This window comes from Herpailurus yagouaroundi, unplaced genomic scaffold (assembly GCF_014898765.1).
Source record: "Herpailurus yagouaroundi ecotype Mexico unplaced genomic scaffold, PumYag 141, whole genome shotgun sequence".
NCBI classification, from domain to species: Eukaryota; Metazoa; Chordata; class Mammalia; order Carnivora; family Felidae; genus Herpailurus; species Herpailurus yagouaroundi.
The window spans coordinates 25860071-25887036 of NW_024412396.1; the positions used below are offsets into that span (position 1 = coordinate 25860071).

The window sequence follows — 26966 nt, forward strand, 5'->3', positions numbered from 1 at the left end:
AAATTGTTTTATCCTATTTTATGTTACATATACTATATATTATGTAATTATTACATACAATAAATATACATTGGATTTTTAGGTTAAAATAAAAGTTTATATACCTTTATGTACTTATTACTTTAGGATTCTCTGTCTTGACTGGGTTTTAATTTTTTTTTTAACATTTATTCATTTTTGAAAGGCAGAGAGAGACAGACAGAGTGAGAATGGGGGAGGGGCAGAGAGAGGGAGACACAGAAACAGAAGCAGGCTCCAGGTTCTGAACTGTCAGCACAGAGCTGGATGCGGGGCTCGAACTCACAGACTGTGAGATCATGACCTGAGCCGAAGTCAGCCGCTCAACCAACTAAGCCACCCAGGCGCCCCTTGACTGGGTTTTAAATGAACTGGCAAATAGAATTTATATTTTCTCTCTCTACTTTCACTTCATCACTAAGTAAATATATAAATAATGCCTTCATGTGTGGAGAAGGTACCTTACTGAAGATAGCTAGAAACATGTTTAAAGCGATGTGTCCTTGTCATTTTTTTTGCTTTTCTAAAGTCTCACAGGCATAGTTAATTTTTAAGTTTCTCATCAAATGTGTAGTAGAACAACAACTAAAAATAATTATTGTTTGACCACATTAGTATATTCTGGCCCTATTAATTAACTGGACATTATATTTCACTTTTCAATGTCAATTCAAAAACAATAATAAAAATAAACAGGTTTTTGCTTCTCCATTTGGCTTAGAAATGAATTTGCCATTTTCTCAAATAGCATTAGCAGTAGGCCTTAGATAAAAATCATTTCTAGGTAAGTGCTTGTCTCTTATAAGTCATTTACGAATTAGATACAACACATTTGTCAGTTAAACAAAACCTTTGTGTACATCCCCCCCTGAAGTCAGCAATGGAAATACTTCATCATGATCAGGAGCCAGAGTGTAAGAGGAACACAAAAATGCTGGGCTAAACCTGCCCCAAGGAAGGAAAGTTTTGTTTTGTTTTGTTTTGTTTTGTTTTGTTTCTGAATTCTCACAGAGGGGACTGATGAGTTAGCCCCTGGAAGAGGCAGTGATTCCATTATTTCTCGGACACTGGAAACCTACTTGGGCTGCTTGTAATTAGAATAATCTTACTGCTATGATTGTCAGTGAAAGACAGGCCCTGTGCATTCATCTGTGTGCCCTGCTACAACATACTGCTCATGCACCCTGGTGATAACGTCTTTGAAAAGTGTCTTTCTCATTGCAAAATTCTAGAGGGAAAAGCAGTAGTTTATATTTCATTTATTCATCTACGCTTTTATATTGAAGTTCTTTTTTAGAACTTGGATTAATGGCTTGAAAACTGCATCTCAGCATTTGTCCTCATGTCATTGGATTGTCTAGAGGGACACCTTTTAAGTAGGGCTACATTTTACTGACATACTTGCAAGATCTAATTTTCCGTTTTTCCTACATTGGGAGTAGATCAGATGAGAAGATTACTTCTCCAGTCTTTCTGAGCTTTTCAAAACCTAGACTCTTTGTGTGTTTTTTGGTTCTTATTGTTTTGCTGTGTACAATTCTGATCTTTACTTGAAGCTCTCAGCTCCCAATTGCATATTTTTTAATGTACTCATACCAACAGAAAAATAACAATCATACTGAAGTGGCAAAAATTCTGCAAGTATTATATGACAGAATATATTTCTCTAAAAAGGAAAATCAACAGGGACACCTGGGTGGCTCAGTTGGTTAAGCATCCAACTTCTGCTCAGGTCATGATCTCATGGTTTGTGGGTTTGAGCCCCACATAGGGCTATGTGCTGACAGCTCAGAGCCTGGAGCCTGCTTCAGATTCTGTGTCTCCCTCTCTGTGGCCCTCCCCTGCTCGTGCTCTCTTTTTCTCTCAAAGAATAAATTAAAAAAAGGAAAATCAATATTTAAGTGGGAATATGTGTGCCAATGATGCTTTGTCTGATGATATGCTCCACCCGGACCTGGGTTAAATTATTTGTCCCTCAGAAGGCCACTTTTTTTCCTGCTTCTTTTACCTCTCTGATTTTTATTTACACCTGTGCTTGTCCTCCAAACCTCCAAAAATGTGTACTGTATGACTCCTAATCTCTTGATATTCCAACTGACCAGATCTATGAAGAAAGATTAAAAATAGCATATATACCCAGAGCCATTGGGAAGCCATTGCATGCAGAGCCATTGGGAAGATGTTGCTTGCACATTGTGCATTTATCTTTGTTTCTGTGAGGAAGGCTCTTTGTCAGAGCCCATTTGCTTCATGCCTAGAACAACAGCATCCGCACCTCATTATTCTTTCCAAATTAGCCCAGCTCTAAGCAGAGAATATAACTTGCTGAGTGTGCAGAAATTTTGACAAATACTTAACCCCACTCACCAGTGCTAACATTTTTGAAATTCAGTTACCTTGGTCCCCGGGAATAGGGGGCCTATTATGATCCAGTAAGGAATAACATCTTTATCTTGACTTTTTAGACCATTTCATTATTGTTTTATTTTTTAATGACTTCATATTGTGTAAGATGGTCTACTCTAAATCAGTCTTCAGCTGATGATGTTTTAGGACACTATTGGTTCTCTAATTGGTTCCTTTAAGGTTGTTGGGGACTTACCTTTCCATATATAAAGCATCCAAAGAATTTGGTTCTGGTTTTCGAAAGGTATTGATTAGAAAACAGTGACCAGACAGACCTTTTGTTTCTCAATAATCCTGTGTCAACAGTAATTCTGTTGAAGATGTTTGGTAGTTTTTCCTCCCCTTCAGAGTTATATATTCACTAGACTGGGGGTTCAGTATTCTTGAGAAGAGACAGCTAGCTCGAAGAAACATGCTGAATTCATTTATCCAGCATATGTTTACTGAGTATCTTTTAATCTGTATTATTTGCTGTGAAAATACTGAAAAGACATTGGAGAACAGATTGGGTTATTACCTTTATGAGATTAGAGTCCAGTGGAGGATGTAGACATTAATATTTGCAATGTCTGAGGGTACCTGTGAGGCTCAATTGAGCATCTGTCTCTTGGTTTCGGTTCAGGTCGTGATCTCACAGTTCATGAGTTCAAGCACCATGTTGTACTCCGCACTTAGAGTGCAGAGCCTGCTTGGGATTCTCTCCCTCTCTTTCTGTCCTTCCCTCCCCCCCCCGCCTCCAACCCTCAGCTGTGTGCTTTCTCTCAAAATAAATAAACTTAAAAAGAAATTTGCAATTACTTTTGATGAACTAAATTATTTCCATGGAGGTGGGAGTGCTGACTAGTCCCAGGCCTGGAAAGATTTCCTAAGGAATTAGGAGAAGAAGGAATTTACAGTTAGTGTAGGGAGAGGACAATTCTAGGCCTAGGGAACAGCATATGTAAAGGTTCTGATATGGGAAGAATGTGGCCTCTCATGAAGGGGAAGGAAAAGATGATAAAATCCAAAAGTTACTAAAAAGAAGTATTTTTTTCTCTGATTCCAATACCGACTTGTAAGAATTGTACCGAAAAAGAAATCCTGAAAGAGATAAACTTATTAATATTCATAAACTGAATTACAGATACCAAATCCATTTGTGAGAGCCTTATAAATTTTGATTTAGTTCAAGTTCTGCATCAACTTGATTTAGTAAACTGTTTTTCAACACTGTTGCTTTGACTTTCCTACTTGTTAAAGGGCATTTCAGTTCCCACCCTCAGCAATCTGAACTTGTTACTCTTAATAGCTTGTCATACAGTTCAATCTACAGCAAACTAAAAGCTAAATCAATCTTATCTGTTTGTCAAAGAATTTACCACCAAAATAAGCTGGGGAAGTTCTGTATCCATATCCTTTTATGTTCTATTTCCTTTCCTTTCATCATCTTCTAGTAAATATTTTCACTTACAAACACCGCCTTTGGTTTTCACCTGAGGTTTCTACTGTTAACCTTTACTTTGCCTAGTCTGCTGCTGCTTTCTAACTATCTTAGCTTCTCAGATCATTCTGGAGGGAAAAATCTTTCCAGGTCGTTTCATTGTCCCTGCTGCTTAGCACAGTCCCTGGGACATGTTAGATATTTAATAAATACACTCTTAATTTTTTTTTTTTAGAAATGTCAATGAAAACTCTCCCTTCCTATTTTCTTTTGGGAGGGTTATCTAAAGGGGGCTCCATAAAGGCAGAGATGTTTTTGTTTTCGTGTCTGGTTTATACCTACTCCTTAGAATGGTATCTGGCACATAATAGGCATTCTATAAACATTCATTGAATTAATGATTTAATCAATATTCATATTTTCTAAAGCATTGTATATGAATTCAAAAAACTTGAGTACTGACGGTAGTGTAATAGAATTATATCAAACAATATTTTAAGGCAAAAGTTAACATGACATGAAATTTACTTCCAAATACTTGCCTGTTATTTAGCAAACTATGGGCAGTGTAATTTTTCCAGTACTGGTACATATACCTGATGTAGTGGAGGTTACTGTTAGGTAATTAAAATATACCTGAATAAGTAACATTTCAATTCAAGATTATACTGCTATGGGATCCTAAGTGACTACATTTACTGATGTTGTTGGCTATGGTCCAAATGTGAAATATCAGGGTTATTAAATGTACCTGTTGGCATTTGATCTGCTAATTACTGTGTAAAGGAAACGTCCTTGACATTTCAAGAGTTATTTCCAATCATTGCGGCTACAGTGTGCTATATACTGCTTTTCCTTGCAAAAAAAAAGGAGGGGGAATCCTATAAAGCTATAATAGCAGATATTGAATAAATATTGTCATTAGAATAGAATAGCTTCTTACAGAATAACAGCCATACTGGTAAAAAGGCAGCCCAAGAATCCCTATGGTATGAGAATCACTAACTATTACTTAATGCACTCTTGGAGGTACTGCACTCCGAGTGGCCACTACAGTGTGTGGTGTGTGAGTGAGTGATTACTAAGAAGGTCTAGGCTGATTGGTTTAAGCCTTTGTCTACAAACCAGTGAGGCACGAATGATTCCTTGCAGAAGCCATACTCTGGTATCTTAATTTTCTGCCTCCGGTTTTAGCTGGTACCAAATATGTTCTCCGGTACAAGTTGAGACAAAAGCCTGACAATCAAAAGGAATAAATTTCTAGCTTTAGAAATTAAACATATGTCAATACTCTTGAGATCTCATTCAATTGCAAATATAAAGAAGTTCTGTATTCTGATTCAAATAAAAAAGACTATAAAAATTAAGACAATTGGAACAGTTTGAGTAGATTTTGATGATATTAAGAAATTGTTTCCTTTATAGAAGTGCGATAATGACATTAGTGTGTTTTTAAAATGGCCTATTTATGAACAAAATGATATGATATTTGGGATTGGCTTCACAATGATCCAGCAAGGGGAGTAGGTATAGGTATGAATGAAACAAGCTTGGTTTTGAGTAGTAGTCATTAAAACTATGTGTTGGGTCCCTGATGTTCAATACAATATTCTCTTGTCTTGTGTATAGGTTTTATTTGTCTATAATTTAAAACAAAACCTAGAAGCAAAATTCTCCTATAAATGGAAGAGAAGACTGAATAAGGAGGAAAGGATGCTCCTTACCATAAAGGCAAAGAGAAATGAAATTAGCCTCCACAGAGCTGTCTCTTCCCAGTCTATGTTGCATATAGTAGTAACAGAACTACCCCTTTTAAGTAAATATTTTCCTATTTCTTCTGTATTTTACCCAACTATATTCTTAGCTAATGGAAGGAAGCTACTTTCTCTTAAAATGTTTTTGTATCCTCTACAATAAGCAGAAGCTGATACTTTACTAATAATTTTTAACTAGAAAAAGTAAAATGGAAATTTCTATTAAAGTAACTACAGTATCTAAATTAAGATTAAAGACAATGTAAGTGTATGAATACATGAAGCAGACGAAAACTCAGGAAGGATTTTAAACAGAATAGGAATCTCAAAGAGAAGGATAGTTGGTCAAAGGAAGAAATGTAAACAGAGTAAATTAAGTGGAGGGAACTTAGAGATGATGACAAAATACAATTGGGGAAATGGAATAAGTATTTGGGGCCACTGGGTGGCTCAGTCAGTTAGGTGTCGGACTTCAGCTCAGGTCATGATCTCATGGTTTGTGGGTTCAAGCCCCGGATCAGGCTCTGTTCTCACAGCTTGGAGCCTGGAGGCTGCTTCAGATTCTGTGTCTCCCTCTCTCTCTCTCTGCCCCTCCCCTGTGCATGCTCTCTTGCAAAAACAAATATTAAAAAAAATTAAAAAGAAAAAGCATTTAATCCCTACTATGTGTCAGGCACTATTTAAAGAAGTAGGTCTAAAGCAGCAAATAAAATACAATTTCTGACGTCATGGAAATGTCTTTTCCCACCTTTATTGAGGTTTTATTGCCAAAGTTGTAAGATAAAGACTATAACTTGATTATTTGATATATGTACACATGGTGAAGGGATTTCCCCCCCCCATCGTGTTAGTTAACACATCCATCACCTCACATATTTACCTTTTTCATTCCTTTCGTAACTATACTCACCAAGTTATACATTAGATCCTCAGACTTTATACATCTTGTAACTGAAAGTTTACACTCTTTTACCCTATTTCCTCCATCCCCTGGCAACTACTTTTTTACTGTTTTTAGTTTGTTTTTTTAACATTTATTTTTGAGAGAGAGAGAGGGAGAGAGAGCACGCACAGAGAAAGGGAGACACAGAATCTGAAGCAGGGTCCAGGCTCCAAGCTGTCAGCACAGAGCCCGCCATGGGGCTTGAACCCACAAACCATGAGATCATGACCTGAGCCGAAGTCAGATGCCCAACCGACTGAGCCACCCAGGCACCCCCCTTTTTACTGTTTTTAGAAGTTTGGGTTTTCTTTTTAATATTCCTCATATAAATGATACCATTCAGTATATGTCTTTTTCTGTCTGGCTTATGTCACTTAGCATAATGCCCTCCAGTTTCATCCATGTTGCTTACAAATGACAGGATTTCCTTTTTTTTTTTTTTTATGTGTGTATTTATTTTTCAGAGACAGAGCACAAGTGGGGGAGGTGCAATGAGGTGGGGGGGGGGGGATGGGATCCAAAGCGTACCCAACACTGACTCCATGCTGACAGCAGAGAACCCCATGTGGGGCTCGAACTCAGGAACCATGATATCATGACCTGAGCCGAAGTTGGCCGCTCTACCAACTGAGCCACCCAGGTGTCGTGATTTCCTTATTTTTTTTAAGGCTGAATAATATTCCTGTGTGTGTGCGTCTCATTTTTCTTAATTCATTGATCCAGTGATGAACATTTAGGTTGTTTCTATATGTTGGTTATTGTGAATGATGCTGCAATGAACATGGAAGTACAGATACCTCTTATAATGGCTTCATTTCCTTGGACATACACACAGAAGGGGCACTGCTGTGTCCTATGGTGGCTCTATTATTTAATTTCTTGAGGAACGTCCATACTACTTTCCATAGTGGCTGTACCAGTTTACATTCCAACCAAAGGTGTACAGGCTTCCCCTTTTTCCATATCTTCTCCAGCATTTGTTATCTTTTGTCTTTTTTATGAAGGCCATCCTAACAGGTGAGGTGATACTTAACTGTGATTTTGATTTCCATTTCCCCGATGATGAGTCATGTTGAACATCTTTTCATGCATCTGTTGGCCATTTGAGTGTCTTCTGTGGGAAAATGTCTATTCAGGCCCTTTGCTATTTTTTAATAGGGTTGCTTTGGCTTATTCCTAATAAGTTGTATTAGTTTCTTGTATTTTTAAACATTAACCCCTTGTTGGATATGTGGTTTGAAAATATTTTCTCCCATTCCATAGGTTGCCTTTTCATTGCGTTCACGGTCTCCTTTGCTGAAGTGTTTTAGTGTGATGGTATCACACTTATTTATTTTGCTTTTGCTGTGGCAGCCCAGTTTTCTTAACACCGTTTATTGAAGAGATTTTTTTGTTTCCATTGTATATTCTTTGTTCTTTGGCTGAAAACCGATTGACCATATGTGTATGGGCTTATTTCTGGGCTATTTTGTTCCATTTGTGTAAGTGTGTTTATGCCAATAACACCCTATTCGATTACTTTGGCTTTGTAATATAGTTTAAAAATCAGGAAGTTTAATGCATCCAGATTTGTTCTTTCTCAAGATTGTTTCCCTATCAAATGTCACAAAATCAAAAAGTTTAAGAGTGAGGGGGCTCACTTTTCTTAGAAGATGGCGCATTTGCCCTTTGCTACATGCTAACATGCACAAGTGGTTGGTCCCTCTTTATTCCATCTGAGCCTTGGGTGAGGGAGGCAAGAAAAACAAAGCCATGGAAGGCCACACAAGCAAAACCTTAATTTTCAATAGTGGTGGTTCTACTTAGTGTTTGATTACTGGTGGAAGCACTGCTCTGAAACCTGGCCGGTTTACTGCATCATATTTCTGTTTGTTTACCTGTGATATGGGTGACCATCCAGCCTCTGATTGTATGAATCTACACAATTTCACAATCCCCTGTGTCATGCCTGCTCAGGTAATCATTTGGTGTGTCTCTTACCCCTCATTTTGCAACGCACAGATAAGCCCTCTGTTCAAACAAAGTGGTGATAATGACCAACTCAGCAAATTACTAGGTAACTTGTACCACAGTTGAGTTTTCCTCTGAAGACAGACCTCCTACTGGGAAGCATACAGCAGTAAATATAAAGTGGGTACGAAGTAGTTCTTTGTGGAAATAACTTATGCTTTCTTCTGGTTTGGCTGATGTAGAGATAATGTGTGAAATCAACATGTAGCATCAGATAACCTATTTGCTTCTCTTTGGTATATAACCTGGTATATTTCTGTAGTGCCTAAGGTAATTGGTTAACTAATTAGAAAGATGATGGGGATAATGATGAATGAGGAGGAGGAGATGATGATTTTTGAGACTAGGTAGAACTTGACTGTACCTCAGAGTTACCTGAGGAGCTTTAAAAAACCTTGATGCCCAGAAACTACTCCATATCAATTATATTAGAATTTCCGTGAGTGGATCTCAGGCCACTTTTGTGCAGTCAAGTTTGAAAACAAATAACACAGGGGGTGCCTGGGTGGCTCAATCGGTTAAGCATCCGACTTTGGCTCAGGTCATGATCTCAAAGTTTGTGAGTTCGAGTCTCCTGTCGGTCTCTGTGGTGAGAGCTCAGAGGGTAGAGCCTTCGGATTCTATGTCACCCTCTCTCTCTGCCCTACCCCAGCTTGTGCTCTGTGTCTCACTCTCTCAAAAATAAATAAAACATTAAAAAATATTTTTAAAAAAGAAAATAAATGACATAGAGTAAACAACCTATCCATTAACTGAAGTTTGTACCTCTCATAAAGTTTTAGTAGTGTACCTGGACCCACAAGATACTGTGCTTATTATTTGTTCTTTTACCACCACTTAGGGTCTGTATGAAATTGGCCAATTTCTCTCTCCATTCTGAGTAACAGTTTCCCAGCCTAGAAGCTTGAAGTGATGCCGTTTCCCTGAGGGTGGCTCTGGGTGCTAAATGAGTTAATGTGCATGTAGTACATATCACATTATCAAGAACATACTAATCACTACTGAATAGAGGCTAACGATTTAACTTCTATGTATATAGACTAGTTTTGCATCTTGGGAATATTGAGGAAGTAGACGAATCATTTTTGGTATTCTCTAGTGAAGATGATAATCCAGTTTGAGAAATACCATTACAGATAATTCTTCCAGACTTTGAAATAGTCCTAGATTTAAACTGACCTATTCATTTACTAGCTTTTTGTTGGAAAAGTTAAACTTCCTGAGCATTCAGTTAGCTCATTTATAAACTGGAGAGAAGGCTTGTTTCTCACAACAATCCTGAAAAATAAATGCCCATCCATAACATTGTGTAGGGCATGTAGCAAGTTCTCATAACATGTTGGTTAGCATTATTTTATAATATTACTCTTTGTATACTTTTAGAATTATTTTGTGGCAAGACAGGTAATGAAGATAGTGTTAGAGGTACAGAAAGAGGATTTGACAAAAGGATAACAGGAGTACAAGAAAAGGAAGGTAATAAAAGTTGTGGCTTTCGCCTTTATTTCTTGATGCTTAACATTTTGATATTCCTATAATTTTAGTAAGTAAAGTTGGTTTGAACTGAGATTAACCAGTGTGACCAAAAGTAATATTTAACACCATTATTGCTAGTGAGAAATATACATCATTTAAGAGATTATCCACTCCATAATAACATAATAATTCCATTGTAACCTTGGAATGCTGAATTTGTAAAAACTGACATGTATGGTGATATTAAAAAGTGTTTCTGGTAGATATAGATATCTATGAGTATAACTGACCCTTGAACAATACAGTATTAGGGGCACTGGCTCCTACACGGTCAACATTGCCCATAAACTTTTTGATTCCCCCAAAACTTAACTAACAATAGCCTACTGTTAACTGGAAGGAAGCCTTGCTGACATAAATAATTGATTAACATATATTTTGTATGTTACACGTATCATAAACTTCATTCTAGAGAAAACAAAATGCTATTAAAATCATAAAGAAAATGCATTTACAATACTATATTGATACTATAAGTTTATGTCATTTGTTTACAAGATGAATCATCTGTCAGCTGCATCAATATTTTCCTAGATGATAGAAAACACTGTAGATATTGAGTATTACTAACACTAAACATCAAAAATGGAAAGATCTTGTGAAAAAGAAATCTTTATGGATATAATGATTCATTCACTGCTAACAAAAAAAAGTAGCAATATTAATGCTTTATGACAGCTTAGTGTAATTGATATGATTGCTTCATGGTAACCTACCTTGTACTAACAATGATGATGAAAATTTTGTGGCACACAGTATTATAGTCATGTTTATAGAACAAGAAAAAATGGTAATTTGTTTTTTTGAAAAACCACTTACCTGTGATGATAGACTGATACAGTTTCTTCAGATGGTATGGGGTGGGGGCATACTATATGGTAATATAATTCTTCAAACAAAGTCCTAAAGCAATAAGAAAACACAATATTAATTTCAGTTATTAAATATAAGTCAATTTACGCTTATGTAAGGATTGGCTAACCACATCCATACAAATCTTTCACATGATGTTCTACACAGTGAATACTTAGGCAATGAGGATGATAACACAAAAATGTCTCCTACAGTTCTTGCCACACACTAATTCGATTTTTAATTAAAGACACACACACACACACAAAAGATAATTATTATGCCATATAGTTCATAAACTTATTTGCTTTTCACTAAGTGGAAGTGGGTCATCCTAAAGGTCTTCATCCTCAGCATCTTCACATTAAATAGGCTGAGGAGAAAGATGGGGTTGGTCTTACGGTCTCAGAGTGGTAGAAGGGGAGGGAGGGGAGGTGGGCATACTCAATATAACTTCATGGAAAGATATCAAAATTTATGGCTTTGTAGCTTGTTCATTTCTCAAGAAATATTTATATAGGGCACCAAACATTCTTCTACTGTTTGCTTTAGTTTCAGTGCCCATATCCTAGAAGGGTCCACATCATAAAATAAGTCAAAACCAGTCTTAAATCATTGGAACGCTTCTGCCATAGTGTCCAACGTCGATGTGTTGTGTGGCACTGCTTCTTCTACATCTTCATCATCATCTGGCACTGGGTTGGGAAGAACTCACCTCCATCAAGTCGTCTTCTGTTAATTAGCTCTTGAATTTCTCTAAGTTCCAGATCTTGAAACTCTTCACCCCCACGTTTTTTGTTTTGTTTTGTTTTTACCATATCCACAATCTCTTTTAGGATTTCGTTGGTTGGCTCTGTCATACATCCTGTGAAGTTATGCGCACCATTATCAAGACACCATTTTCTCCAGCAGGATTAGGCTCAGACTTGATGGTTTTCCTATAACAGCATCTTCAGTGGCATTTCTTCAATCCTTCCTGACTTGCACGATGTTCTATCAGGATTCTCTTCCATAACATTTACAATCCTTTCCATAGAGTACCATGTGTAATGAGCCTTAAACGTTCTTATGACCCACTGATCTAGGGACTGAATTATAGACGTTGTGCTTGGGGGTAAGAAAACCATTTCAACAACTTCCTAATCTGGGGGTGTGGGGAGTCACAAAGAACATACATTAGTAAGGAAGAGAAGAAAGCACTAGGATTTAAAGCAGGAAGGGATAAGCTGACTACTGTTTTGTACAAATTCAGTTAGGTTATGATCAGGACTGCCCTTATCTATAAAGCTGCTAATCCCTGAGCCTTAAAAGGAAAAGATAAAAACCAACTGCCGTTTTGGGGGTTGCACAACAAGAAGTCCTAGACAAGAACACCTTTTCTTGATTGGTTCTCTGGATGCTTTGTCTCTGAGGTCAAGAAGTACCTTCAAGTGAAGGACTGCATTTTAAAGTTCTTTTGCTGTTGGACAATGTCTCTGGCTACCCAGATCCCCATGAGTCCAATGTGACTTTCATCTGCCATAAAAATCTGTTGAGGCAGATATCCTTTCTCCTCAATGATTTTCTTAATGGTGTCTAGAAACTTGTCTGCTGTCTCTTGGTTGACAGACGCGCTTCCCCTTTATCTTGACATTTTTAAAGCCAAACCTCTTGATCTGAAATTAAACCACTCTTTGCTGGCACTAAATTCTCCAGCTTTGGATCCTTCACCTTCCTTTTGCTTTAAATTGTCATATGATGACTTCACTTTTTCTTGAATCCTGTTGCTGTCTATAGGAATGCCTTTCTTGTAGCAATCCTGTACCCACATAAAAGCTGTATTTTCAATACAAGATAAAAAGGCATTTTGTAAAAAGTGCAAAGTTTTTGCTCTTGCTGGTGTACCTGCAGCAATGGCTTCATGAATTCCTTTTTTTTATTTTTTTTAACAATGGTCCTTACAGCGAATTCATTTATCCTGAAATGGTGGCCAACCTCAGAAGGAGACCTCAATCTATGGTACATATCAAGCATTTCGACTTTTTCTTGTAATGTCATGACTTTTCTCTGTTTCTTGGGAGTGCTTCAAGAATCACTATTGGCACTTTGTATCGTTCCCATGGTGTTATTCAAGGTTTATAGTTTTGCACGGAACACAATGAAAAATACACGAGAATCATGAGATCCCTTTTTACTGCAGTATGCAATTTAGTAAAGAGATAACTGCTCATGCGGAGATAATTAGTGTCACAGGGCATTTTGAGTGGATCCTTGCAATACTTGAGCTCACCCAATAGCACCAGGAGGTGGCTGTGAAATTATTACAGTAATACAGTATATACTATAGTTAATTTTATGCAGTTATGATTTAATGCTCATCTTACATTTCTCTTGACCGTAATGGTGCCATGTTATGGTCTGTGTGTTTCTTTAAGTTTTGATAAATTTTAAAATTTGATCATATATTTGGCTATGTTTATTAAAATTATTTTTCAATGTTTATTTATTTTTGAGTGACAGAGAGACAGAGCATGAGTAGGGAAGGGCAGCGAGAGAGGGAGACACAGAATTGAAAGCAGGCTCCAGGCTCTGAGCCGTCAGCCCAGAGCCTGAGGCAGGGCTCGAACCCATGACCCGTGAAACCTTGGCCTGAGCTGAAGCCCGATGCCCAACCCCTGAGCCACCCAAGCACCCCATAGATGTTTTTAACATAAAAAGTTTAATTAAATTATTAAGAACTTCTATAATTTTAATTCAGAAGTTGATATCTTCTGGGCATTATAATTTTATTATATTAAGGGCTATTTACAAATATTTTTTGCCTAGGGGCACCTGGGTGGCTCAGTTGGTTGAGCGTCCGACTTCAGCTTAGTTCATGATCTCACAGTTTTTGGTTTGAGCCCCACGTCAGGCTCTGTGCTGATGGCTCAGAGCCTGGAGCCTGCTTCGGATTCTGTGTCTCCCTCTCTCTGCTCTTCCCCTGCTCACATGCTGTCTCTCTCGCAAAAATAAATAAAGAATACAAAAAAATATTTTAAAAAGCAAATATTTTTTACCTTTAGAAATAACAGATTTGCTGAATTTGCTAACTATTGCATAATGCATTATTTCTAAATAAAATAACTCCTCATTTTTGGAAATTGAATCTTGATTTGTCACAAATTGAGTAAAATAGTTCCTATCACTATAAAAGGAAACAAGAATTCTACATTCTAAAAAATTTCTATTAATTGTTCTTAAGCAATAAACTAACAAGGTGGATAAATTTGTTACAGACCAGGCTTGAGATCTCTTTTCTGTGAAAAGCAGACAAAACTCCAAAAGAAGGGCTGAGGCACCAGATTTCCCAAGTAAAAATAACCTAAGGTTGGTGACTTTACTGTACCCCTCTCTTATTTACTCCATTTTTTTCTTTTTTAATCTTTTTTTTAACTTTTTTAATGTTTATTTTTGAGAGAGAGAAAGCGCAAGCTGAGAGGGGCAGAGACAGAGAGAGAGAGAGAGAATCCCAAGCAGGCTTCATGCTGTTAGCAGGGACTCCAAAGTGGGATTTGAACTCACGAACCACAAGATCATGACCTGACCTGAGGGTGGAAGCTTAACCAACTGAGTCATCAAGGTGCCCCTTTAATCTTCTTATTTTGACATAGTTTCAGGCTGAATGAAGAGGTGAAAAAACAGTATAAAGAATTCCCTATCATCTTTCTCCAAATTCCTCAAATGTTAACACTTTACCACATTTGCTTTTGCTTCTCTCCTCCATTTCTCTGCTGTTGAGGAAATATAATTACAAAGAATATCTCTCAACCCAGAAAACCTTTCCACAAAGGTAGAAGAGAAAGTTTTATTGAATAAGTATTAATCCCAAAAAATTCCAGATGCTTTTCATAGGCAGTCTGCTAAGAAATTGCTTAGACAGAAAGAAATATTGTCCTTTTATATTGCTAAGCAGGTACAAGAACTTTGCAGCCCAGAGCAAGGGACCCACTCCAGTTAGACTCGTACCCTTCCACAGAAAATGGGAGATCTCTTTCCCTAGATGATTATATTTCAGAGATGGTTCCTAGGTCTTTAAAAAAGATTATTCCTGGAGCTGAAAGCTGACAAGAGGCTTATTTAGCTTCTAAAATTTAGCTTCTATTTACTTACCTTTCAAAGATATTGAGAATACACTTACAAGTTGTCTAAAGTTCATGCTCTATGAAAAGAGAGAAGGAAAGTCACTTATTTTCAATAGGAATAATTGATCTTCTTTTTAATTTGTATTTGCCTTTACAACACACACATATATGCTTAAAATTTTTATTCTATACCTTTTGAGAGTAAGTTCAGACATCTATATTTACTAACTTGCTTAATCCCAGAATACACAGAAAACAGTTTGTGAACTGCTAACCTATACAACTGAAAAAGCATACCTCCTCACTGGAGTTCAGTATTTGTGTCTATAAATATTCAAAAGTTAATTTTTTTTCTTCCCCTCCCTTCAATGAGGACTCATGTGAAACATGGTTCAGTTCATTTGTTTTTGTGGTTTTAGGATTTTTACCTAATCTGGTTGATTTTTAAAAATTATGTTTGAGTGCATGAGACAATAACATGGTTCCAAAGTCAGAACTGCATCAAGGTTATGTTTAGAGAAGTGTCTTTACCCCCTCCCCACATTTCTTCCTTTCCACTTTGTTCTTTCCTTATAGGTCACCAATCTTCCTAGGCTCATTTTCTTCTTCATGAATTCCTTTCCACAAAAATGTGCATCTATCTATATATTTTCCTATTTCCTCTTATTTTTTACAAAATGATAGTACACTAAAAATACTCTTACTTTGCTTTTTCACCTGACACTTGGTTTCTCCTGGACATCATTCTATATTGGTTCATAGAACCTTCCTCATTTTTTTTAAAGAAATGTAGTACTTCCCTTTGTGAATATACCAGTTTTCTCATCCATTACCCAAATAAAGTCATATAAGAAATTACGTTTTCCAAAACAATTCTGGAATGAGTGATTGTGCATGTATATTTTTGTACTGTTGGGGATATAGATCTTCCAAAGGGAAACTCTTATTGTATACATGTAGATTTCTATGCAATCTCTGTGTCTAACACAGGGCTCCAACTCGACTCTGATATCAAGAGCAGCATGCTCTACTGACTAAGCCAGCCAGCCACCCCTTGTTGGGTATATTTTTAGGTTAAATTCCTGGAAGTGGGTTGCTGGACAAAAAATATTGTAAAAATTTGATTTTTCACCAGCAGTGTAGGAGAGTGCTTGTTTTCTTAAAAAAATTTTTAAGGTTTATTTAATTTTGAGAGAGAGTGAGCATGAACCGGGAAGGGGCAGAGAGAGAGGGAGATACAGAATCTGAAGCAGGCTCCCTGCTGTCAGCACAGAGTCTCATGCGGGGTTTGAACCCACAAAACTTGAGATCATGACCTGAGTCACAGTCGGACGCTCAACTGGGCCACCAGGTGCCCAGAGGAGTGCTTGTTTTCAGATAGTCTGCTCTTGCAAGTCTGATCAGTAAAAGGAAAACTTGACTTAGAATAATCTCAAGTTTTACTTCTCTGGATGTTAAAGGAATTCAAATATTTTCAAACATTAAATGCCTAAAATATAATTTGATATTTAAGGAATGAAAGGTTTAAAAACTTTACCAATATTTATGTCTTATTTTCTACTTTAAAAAGTCAAACCACATGCCTACTGTTTTGCTCTACTACGCTCCAGTAGGATAGTATCTCATTTCTTATATACTGCCAAGTCTTTGGGTTTGCTAATGATTTCTTTTCCTTTGTGAATATTTGTTTTTTTACTGTTTATTTTTGAGAGAGAGAGAACGAACATGAGTGGGGGAGGGGCAGAGAGAGAGACAGATACAGAATCCGAAGCAGGCTCCAAGCTCTGACCTGTCAGCCCAGAGCCCCAGGTGGGGCTTGAACTCACAAACTGCGAGATCATGACCTGAGCCAAAGTTGGAAGCTTAACCAACTGAGCCACCCAGGTAACACTTTGTGAATATTTGTATTCCTTATTAAAAATTTTGCCTGGATATCCATTTTTAGTCCCATAGAATGCTATTAGAGTCTTGTTGGGAAAAGCTGCCACTTGTTTTTTGATGTATTCTTTAAATGGTAAATATTATACTGGTCCTTTTCTGTTTGTCACCTACATACATACTTGTCTAAATTTCTTAAATTACATTTTGAAAAAATAATCACTGGTTTTTTTTATTTTTTTAATTTACATCCAACTTAGCAGCATCATCAATGATGATTTCAGGAGTAGATTCCTTAATGCCCCTTATACATTTAGCCCATCCCCCCTCCCACAACCCCACCAGTAACCCTCTGTGTGTTCTCCATATTTAAGAGTCTCATGTTTTTGTCCCTCTCCCTGTTTTTGTATGATTTTTGCTTCCCTTCCGGTATGTTCATCTATTTTGTATCTTCAAGTCCTCATATGAGTGAAGTCATATGATATTTGTCTTTCTCTAATTTTGCTTAACATAATACCCTTTCGTTCCATCCATGTAGTTGTGAATGAAATCTTGCCATTCTTTTTGATTGCTGAGTAATACGCATTGTATATATATACCACATCTTCTCTATCCATTCATCCATCGATGGACATTTGGGCACTTTCCATAATTCAGCTATTGTTGATAGTGCTGCTGTAAACACTGGAGTGCATGTGCCCCTTCGAAAGAACATACCTGCATCCCTTGGATAAATACCTAGTAGTGCAATTGCTGGGTTGTAGGGTAGTTCTATTTTTGATTTTTTGAGGAACCTCTGTACTGTTTCCTAGAGTGGCTGCACCAGTTTGCATCCCCACCGGCACTGCAAAAGAGATCCTCTTTCTCTGCATCCTTGCCAACATCTGTTGTTGCTTGAGTTGTTCATGTTAGCCATTCGGACAGATGTGAGGTGGTATCTCATTGTGGTTTTGATTTGTATTTCCCTGATGATGAGTGATGTTGAGCATTTTTTCATGTGTCAATTGGCCATCTGGATGTCTTCTTTGGAGAAGCGTCTATTCATGTCTTTTGCCCATTTCCTCACTGGATTATTTGTTTTTTGGGTGTTGAGTTTGATAAGTTTTTTATAGATTTTGGATACTAACCCTTTATCTGATATGTCATTTGCAAATATCTTCAGTCATTCCATCAGTTGTGTTTTATGTTTTGTTGATTGTTTCCTTTGCTGTGCAGAAGCTTTTTATTTTGATGAGGTCCCAATAGTTCATTTTTGCTTTTGTTTCCCTTGCCTCTGGAGACATGTTGAGTAAGAAGTTGCTGCGGCCAAGGTCAAAGAGGTTTTTGCCTGCCTTCCCCTTGAGGATTTTGATGGTTTCCAGTCCTGCATTTAGGTCTTTCATCTGTTCTGAGTTTATTTTGTGTATGGTGTAAGAAAGTGGTCCAGGTTCATTTTTCTGCATGTCGCTGTCCAGTTTTCCCAGCACCACTTGCTGAAGAGATTGTCTTTATTCTATTGGATAGTCTTTCCTGCTTTGTCAAAGATTAGTTGGTCATACGTTTGTGGGTCCATTTCTGGGGTCTCTGTTCCATTGATCTGAGTGTCTGTTTTTGTGCCAGTACCATTCTGTCTTGATGATTACAGCTTTGTGATACAGCTTGAAGTCCGGAATGTGATGCCTCCAGCTTTGGTTTTCTTTTTCAAGATTGCTTTGGCTATTTGGGGTATCTTCTGGTTCGATACAAATTTTAGAATTGTTTGTTCTAGCTGAAAAGAATGTTGGTGTTATTTTGATAGGTATTGCATTGAATATGTAGATTGCTTTGGGTAGTATTGACATTTTAACAATATTTGTTCTACCTTGTTGGGGAAAGCTGCCACTTGTTTTTTGAAGCAATATTTGTGCTTCTTCAATTTCTTTCATAAGCTTTCTATAGTTTTCAGTGTATAGGTTTTCAATTCTTTGGTTAGATTTATTCTTAGGTATTTTATGGTTGGTGCATAATCACTAAGTTTTAATACTTCATTGCTAAGTATTTGCTAATTTTCTTATGTTCATGATCTCATTTAAATCCTCACTGTAATTCTATAAAGTAGTTTATTTTTAAACATATAAAGTATGTTTATTTCTCTAAGATCAGAAAAATTAAAATACACAATTACTAAGAGTCAGAGCAGAGATTCCAAACAGGTTCTTGCTGACCTGGGAATGAGGGATTAACCACTATTCTATTATGCAGTCTTGTAAACCAGGGTTGTTGACTGAGTAAACTCCAAGTTAGCTGAGGGTGAACCTTTGTTTAAAAATCACATTTTCAAGGGAAGTAAGCTCTTCAGGGATTAAAAAGTCAGTAACCATCCTCCCCCCAAAAAAGTTAACAAACCCCAATCTTGCATTTTTGAGTGACAGGGTAAACCAAATCTATAGGAAGTGAAAGTCGAACTAAGAAAAATTCAAAAAATTCCCCAATTCAAAGGTTTTCAACATAACATTGGGGGAAACAGGACTCTTTTCTTCTTTCTATGCTATGTACATGTTAACTAATTGTAATATGTATCTAAATTAGGCTTCATATTTATAGACATGGGATAAAAAAATTCTAAACCAAGTATTACAAGAGTAAAATTATAAACCTTAGGAATAATTTTATCAGAAAATAAATGGCTCCTGTGTGACAATAACATCACACTGAAATAAATATGCCTCTGAATCCTCTTCCATGACTGATTCTGTTATTCTTCAATGGAGTTGAACTCAGAGTGGGCTATTTTAATCTTTCACATGGCTGCCTTCCCAGGCATGTCAAGTACTCTCAAATTTTAGATTCATCAGTCCAAATCTCTTTGCAGTAGTTATTCATTTTAGGCCTTATAAGCTAACAGAGATGTGCCTGTCACAAAATATGAATGGAAGTTCCTTTTCCTTTCTTTTTATCTACCTTTTTTACCCTCTTGTTGCAGCTGTTATTTCTGGAACCTTGATGCATTCAGGATATCAATTGCACTGATTCACCTCCTACATAAGCTGGTTTCATGCATGAAAAAGCAAAAGCCTTAAAATATTGTAAGTGGAATGAACTTACAGCAAGTATTAAATGTTTTCATTATAGATAAGGTATATATACCTGTCTTGAATCTCAAAAAAAAAAAAATCCTAAACTTTTTTTCTCATCTTAAATACAAATTGCTCATGAAACATGATAAGCAGGAGAAAAATGCAATCTCACTTCAACAGAATAAATTAAATAGTGAATATTTTTACAGTAGATTTTACACCCATATAGGTCACCACAAGCCACCTCTTTGGGGCATTTAATTTTTCATTCTCATTGTTTTTAAGCCTCTTTATGTAGAAAATGATAACCTTGAAAATCCTGTAATAAGAGACATATTACTGACACTTATGCAGGAAAATTCAGAGACTATTCACTCTCAAGTATAGCTGAAATTCTGTTATCTAAACACTTCATACCATAAAATTTACATGACTGAGAATCAAGTAACTTTGAATTTAAATTTTCTTAACATCATTTATTAAAAATCTACTTAGTATGAGGAATAGCTGCATAATGATTTTTATATGCACTATAGACAGATGTATTTTATGTAGTCATTATTTTAGAAACATGAAAATTTCCCTTTGAAGCAATACCTACCCTATTTTGTCCTAGGTAAGCAGAACATACACATTTCTGATTTCTCCCCCATAATTAAAAAACTGATGGACAGATTTCCGTGAGGTTATGGCTTAGTGAATAAGACAATCATATGGGAAATAACAAGTTAGAAGAAAATAAAAATTAAATAGAATACCAAATGGAACATGAGGTATTCAATTAATTTTATCAACTCATGTCTCTTTTACCTTTAGGCATCTGTTCCCTTTGAATTCCTATAGTTGTATGTAGTACTTCCTTCAGATTATTTTGTCAACCTCATACAATGTCAACTTCTGACAAAGAAAAATGGGATTATTGCCAACTCCCAAGTCAGTACTAAATATTAGGCATTATGAAATGCATCTTCAGTTCCTTTTGGAAAGCAATTTCACTTAGTCCATTTTCACTAAAGTTTCAAGTTTATTATTTATTTTGAGAGAGAGAATCCTAAGCAGGCTCCATACTGCCAGCACAAAGCCCAATGCAGGGCTTGAACCCACGAAGCCACAAGATCATGACCTGAGCCAAAACCAATGATCAGATGCTTAACCAGCTGAGCCCCCAGGTGCCCCAATATCCATGATGGTTTTAAATATTTGATTTTAGTTCTTTGGAGCTCATATTTATCAAGATTTTATATATGCTGCACACATGAGTACATTAATATTCATAGGGATTTTTACAAATGCTAAAGAGGTTAGAAATTTTCTCAAATAGGCAACAAAAATATAATTGACTGATGGTTGATTGCTTCTAAACTATTGTATGTCTTTAATCCTTAGGATTGGGACAGAAGGGATGAAAATACAGTCCCAAGTGATTATCTTAATTGGGTTTCTCTAGTAGAAATCTTCTGGATTTCTGACTCCTTTCCTTTTACTTCTCCAAGACTGACTTAAGTATTTGGAGTAGAATTTTGTTTTATGGAGCCTCATTGCTTAAGAGGGGGAGCCTTAGATCTACTTAGTGTTCTTTTGTGTTTTCACTCATCTCTATTTTGAACTAGTGGTTGGAGTGGTGGGTGCTCATGTGATTGGTTCCACCTGAGTGTCAGGGATAACTGGGCAAATGCTGAACTGCAACTGGTTCTACCTGAATGTTAGGTACAGTCTACGCCTCCAACAATTTCCTACCATCTCAAAGTTTTTGCCCCACCTCTACCTAGGCTACCAAATCTCCCAGATAGATATTCAGAGTCTCCAAAATGGGACATATGGAGCCTTGTGGCTTCCTTACCTATGGTGCAGAAACGAAGAGTAATTCAGGCTCCTTTGCATAATGTTGACTATCAATCATTGCATGCCATTCTGGTAATAGCCCAATGATTAAGGCATCTCCTAAAGCAAGTGTGCCACAGGTAGAATATTGTCACTCCATGTTTTAATACTAACTTGGATGATTAGGATATTTCTAAGGTATCCCCACCAACTCTGGATTCAAATCCTGCAGAAACTGACATCCTACCCATTTAATGTCCTTCCTCTTTTCTCTCCTATCGACTTCTCCCTACAACCCACTAGAAACTGGAGGTTCAAGATTTAGGTTTTTTAAATTCCTCAGCATTATTTCCTTCTTTTATCTAATGCAGAAAACTTAGTTTTCATGAACAAAGAGATGTCCTTTCAATACTTGGAAGAATTCAAACTATAATTTTTTAGTATTCATTCATGATCTAGTAAATGAAAGCTAAGGAAATCCTTTCTTTATCCACTAATCTCAGATTTCAAGATGAGCTTTTACTGCAAAATTCTGCTTTAAATATCAAAACTGAATATTTACTTTTTTCCCTTAAGTATTCTTCACTTCAGCCTTTAACATTCAATCAACCGACCCCAAGGCAGAAAATTTAATTACATAAAATGTCAAAGGAGAAAAGCACATTGACATAGTTTAGAACTGTTAGAAATGGATGAGACCAACACTCATTTCTCAGGATTACAAAAATCATGTATCATAGCTTCATAATAGAGAAATCTCTTGTCAAATCCAGAAATGGGATTTTACAAAAAGTATCATGGGATCGATAGCAGTCAGAATAAATCTCTGTCCCAGTAACATTCAGACAATAAAAAACAACCAACTAATTGCCCATGCTTTGGAAGTTTACAGGAGAAATTTAATATTTCCTCTGGTTATGACCATTAACCAATTCCAGTGACAACCATACCCAGAATATGGTTACTACTCAAAAACATTTGTTGTATGAATCAACTAAAACATTTCTTTATCCCTGAGAGATCTATTGTTTGAAAATCTTAAATATCTAATGGAACCACATGTCCCTGTTACACAGGACTCTACCAGGTCGGCTACAACAATTGTTCTGGTAGTATTGGCAACTGCCCCTCAAAACAACACCAATGTATTGATAGTCTTCAATGATTTAATCCTTTATATCCCTATGGGTGTAAGCTTGTCAAAAAATCTAAACTCCATCAATTTCATCACAGCTAATAATGACACTTCTATAGATAATATTCAAGTCATCTCTCATCTTTGGTGATCAAAGAATAGCTGTAATTGAAATTTACTCTTACCTAATTTTTGTTTTCCATTATAATTAACCCATTTTGAGAGTTTAAGAGATGATTCATTACTGAGTTATCTGTTCATAAATGATGAAGTTTTATTGAAAATAGGTTTCTTTTCCTAGGGATAGTCACATATTCCTACTCCAAGAACTATCCATTCACTGGAAAATATTAGCTAAAACTACATCTGATTGTTATTTTGTGTATCATAATCAAATCTATACAAAGAACTATACTTGGGAATTACGAACATACTTACCATACTCTATTAAAGTCCTCAACTTTCTGAAGGATTATAAATAAAAAGGCCTTATAAAAAGTCAGCATTAAATTTGCAAGACTATTTTAATGTGTTATAGAAAGCTAATGGTTTAAGGGGGCTTCTAGTCCAATTTAATTCAAAGTTTCAGGTACAAGGGGTGATGTATTTAACTCAGCCTATTGTAAAGAATTTTCAAAATACTTAAGCTACTTCAAATACTAATGCTACTTAGCATTCATACTGAAAATTTTGTGCATATCATCAGGGATATCTTGAGGCCAATATCATAGGAGAATGATGAATAAGGCTTTTGAGTTCACTTATTCAATGTGCCACACTGTAGTTAACACAAATAGTAATGTTGATTTAAGATATGTCTATTCAGAATTTACTGCAGGCTTATTATATACAAATAAGAATGCATTATAGATGATGTTATTTTTTACATCCTCATGTTAATTTTACCCTAAAATGTTTAATATTTCCTGGGCAACAGAGATATTTGACCTTTAATTAAGATTAAGGGTTTTAGATTGTAAAAGTATAAAAAGATCCAGAGGGAAAATAAGGTAGTACAGCATTGCTATTTTGGAGACTATTTCTTTGCAAACATGTAATATCAAATTAACAGATTTTTTTTATCTATACTTTTTGAAAATCACAACCATCCTACAGTAGTTGATAAAGGTTTAACTGACCTCTCTCTGTTGATAGACAGACACACACACACACCCTGTGAGGCTGGCTTCATCTCTATGCAAGATTGTACAGGTGGAGAGTGGCTTATCTAGATAGACACTGAACCTAGGATTTTTGGCTCCAAAGTCTTAAAACCATCACCCTCTTCTACCTAGATCATCTTCAGTTTTATTGTTTCTATCTCCACAACCAGGAAATAAATACAAATCTCATGCAATTATGTCATCCCTTTCCTAATATATACTGATATATTTTATGTTATTTGTCATGGTTTGTAGATTTTAATAGCTACTTGTACATATGAATCTCTCCTAGCAAACAATACTCTATACATGTGGCACATACCAGGTGTTATGGATGACACAAAGAAGGAACAGGCACAAGCTTTATATAAATGATACACAAATGTATTTTCTGAACGAACTGATCATTTACTGAATATCTTAGCACACTTTTTCTCAATGTGTTAAATGGGATCATGGCTATTTTTTGAGACAAGCTCCTGTTCCATCCCAATTATTCCTTTAGTATAAACCTGGACACAAGAAGGTTCAATACATATGAAGCCTGTATCCTAGTGAGGCTTATTTACTTTCATGAAAGTCTATCAGCACTTTTCTATGCTCAGTTGTACATCAAACCCATGGGTACCCTTCCCTGGCAACATAGCAAAACTGAGCTTCATATTCTTGACATAAAATATAGCCTTGATCTTTCTGATAATCATTTTTTCTTAAAGCTTGATTACACGAAATGAGGGGCGCCTGGTGATTTAGTCAGTTAAGCATCCGACTTTGGCTCAGGTCATGATCTCGCGGTTTGTGGGTTCAAGGCCCACATTGGGCTCTGTGCTGACAGCTCAGAGCCTGGAGCCTGCTTCACATTCTGTGTCTCCCCTCTCTCTGCCCCTCCCCTGCTCATGCTCTGCCTCTCAATAATAAGTAAATGTTAAAAACATTTTTTTTAAAAAGAAAGAAATTATACATATGCCAGACATAGATACATTCTTTTCTTGCCCCTTATTAAGAGAATTTTGCTTTTTCTATGGTTCAGCCATACATTTTGTTTACAGTCGCCACCATCTCAAACTTTCTTGCTTCTAGCAGTAGGCATGTGACTTAGTTCAAGTGACTGAAATGTAAGAGGAATTATAAGATATAACAGGTGGGTCTCTTGGAAATTTTTTTCAAAAGGACAGAATAAGACTGCATCTTTCTTCATTCTTCTTCCTGCTTAAAATAGGATACAATGAAGGTACAGGAAAACTTTTGTGACTGAATGGGCTAAAGGCACATGCTAAAGATTTCACAGCAACAGGATAGAATGCCTGGGTCCTCCATGATGCTAAGGAACTGCTGTGTCTTTTCTCCCTCACACTTTGTTACAGGAGTAGTACCCCTCATCTAAGCCCATGATGTTAAGTGTTCCACACTTCCAGCTGAATAGAATTCTAACTCACACAATATTCATGAAAGACTACTGAAAGCCATGTTTAAGGCAACCTGTGGTCCATAGAATACCATTAAATAAAGTACTGAGATCTGCAAGATAATAAGGACCTAATGTGACTTAACCATAGAAACTCCAAAATTAAGAGATATGCATTTTGTTAGATTTTATCCTTAGATCAAACTAGATAATCAGAAAGCTGCTTAGATAACATTGTTTTCTTGCCTTGTAAAATTTTACTCACTGATTTGCTTTCCTTCTTTGTTTATGCCACCAGGAAGTACAATACTTAATACATAATCACTTCTAATGACTATAGACTCCGGGACTTGATGAGATCTATTTTATATACTAATCGTAACTCTAACTTATCATCTTAACTTTATACTATCATCTTAATTTTATTTGTGGTCATATTTTCTCAGTTTTTATATTGGTCTATTATTATATAGGCTTATACACAGTTTCATTTATAGAGTAAGGCTGCTTATACAGAACAAAGTATCCTCTATACCACAGGCCATCCCGAACAAGTGAGCAGGAGTCGTTATTACTTCCAGCAGTGGACTGGTGTTTGGATGGCAAAACTATTCTCTGTAATAGCCCCACAAACTGCACAAATAACAGCATTCTTTCCCTTTCTGGTCTATCGATAGTGAAGTACACAATTTCTAATAATTTGTTAAAGAAATGGTCTTTGTTTTTGAGCACTCCCTCTCCATGTTAAAGACCTCAACACTATCTCAGAAAAAGTGTTCATTTCACTCCACATACAGTATCCTAAAAATTATGTATACAGCTTAGGAAATCCAAACCAACAATTACTTTTACCTTTAAGCGAGCTTTCTGAATTGCTTCAACAACAGTCTCCAAATGTTTCAGGTATTTTTCCATGACTGAACTAAAAATAATCAAGCCATCAATACATGTTATTGCAAAGGATCTCATTTTAGGCCACAAATAATCCATCATTTACTTGAAACTAACAATATTATTTTTTAAACACCCTTGAATTATCTCAACAGACTTTTCCAGAATATACCAGTTTATGGTCAGAACATGAAATAAGCTTTGTGCAAAATGATTTTTATCTACTTTTTTACTCAATAGGAAAATTCCACACTTAATATAATCCTCCATTAAATTAATTACAATAAATTGACACTTTAAAGATAAACAGCAAAATATCTTTTTTTTCTCCAGAAACTCCTTAACATACAAAAGCAAATATATTTGTTATTAATAATTTTGAAAGCAATATTTTAAAATAAAATCAAAATTCATGAATAATTATGGATAGTAAGTGGTTACTATTCTCCTTTTTTTTTAATTCAGTACCAGTTTCCAGAATATTCCATTATTGAAAAATGAGAAAATATCAGGGAAACACAGATATTTAGAGAGAATATTCCATGAAAATGGCAGTGGCAAATCTTAAACAATTCTCAAATTTCAAGAGTTTAATCTTT

The 26966-nt window shown here is 36.1% G+C and overlaps 1 long non-coding RNA gene across 1 annotated transcript; it reads right to left on the reverse strand.

Annotated features, from left to right (window-relative positions):
* Positions 1 to 10856: 10856 nt before the first annotated feature.
* On the reverse strand, positions 10857 to 26400 carry LOC121031719 (uncharacterized). The gene is made up of 3 exons (XR_005790862.1): positions 26329 to 26400; positions 15068 to 15116; positions 10857 to 10990 (listed from the first exon to the last, which is right to left on the reverse strand). It is a non-coding gene; the product is annotated as an uncharacterized LOC121031719 (long non-coding RNA).
* Between the last annotated feature and the right edge of the window lie 566 nt (positions 26401 to 26966).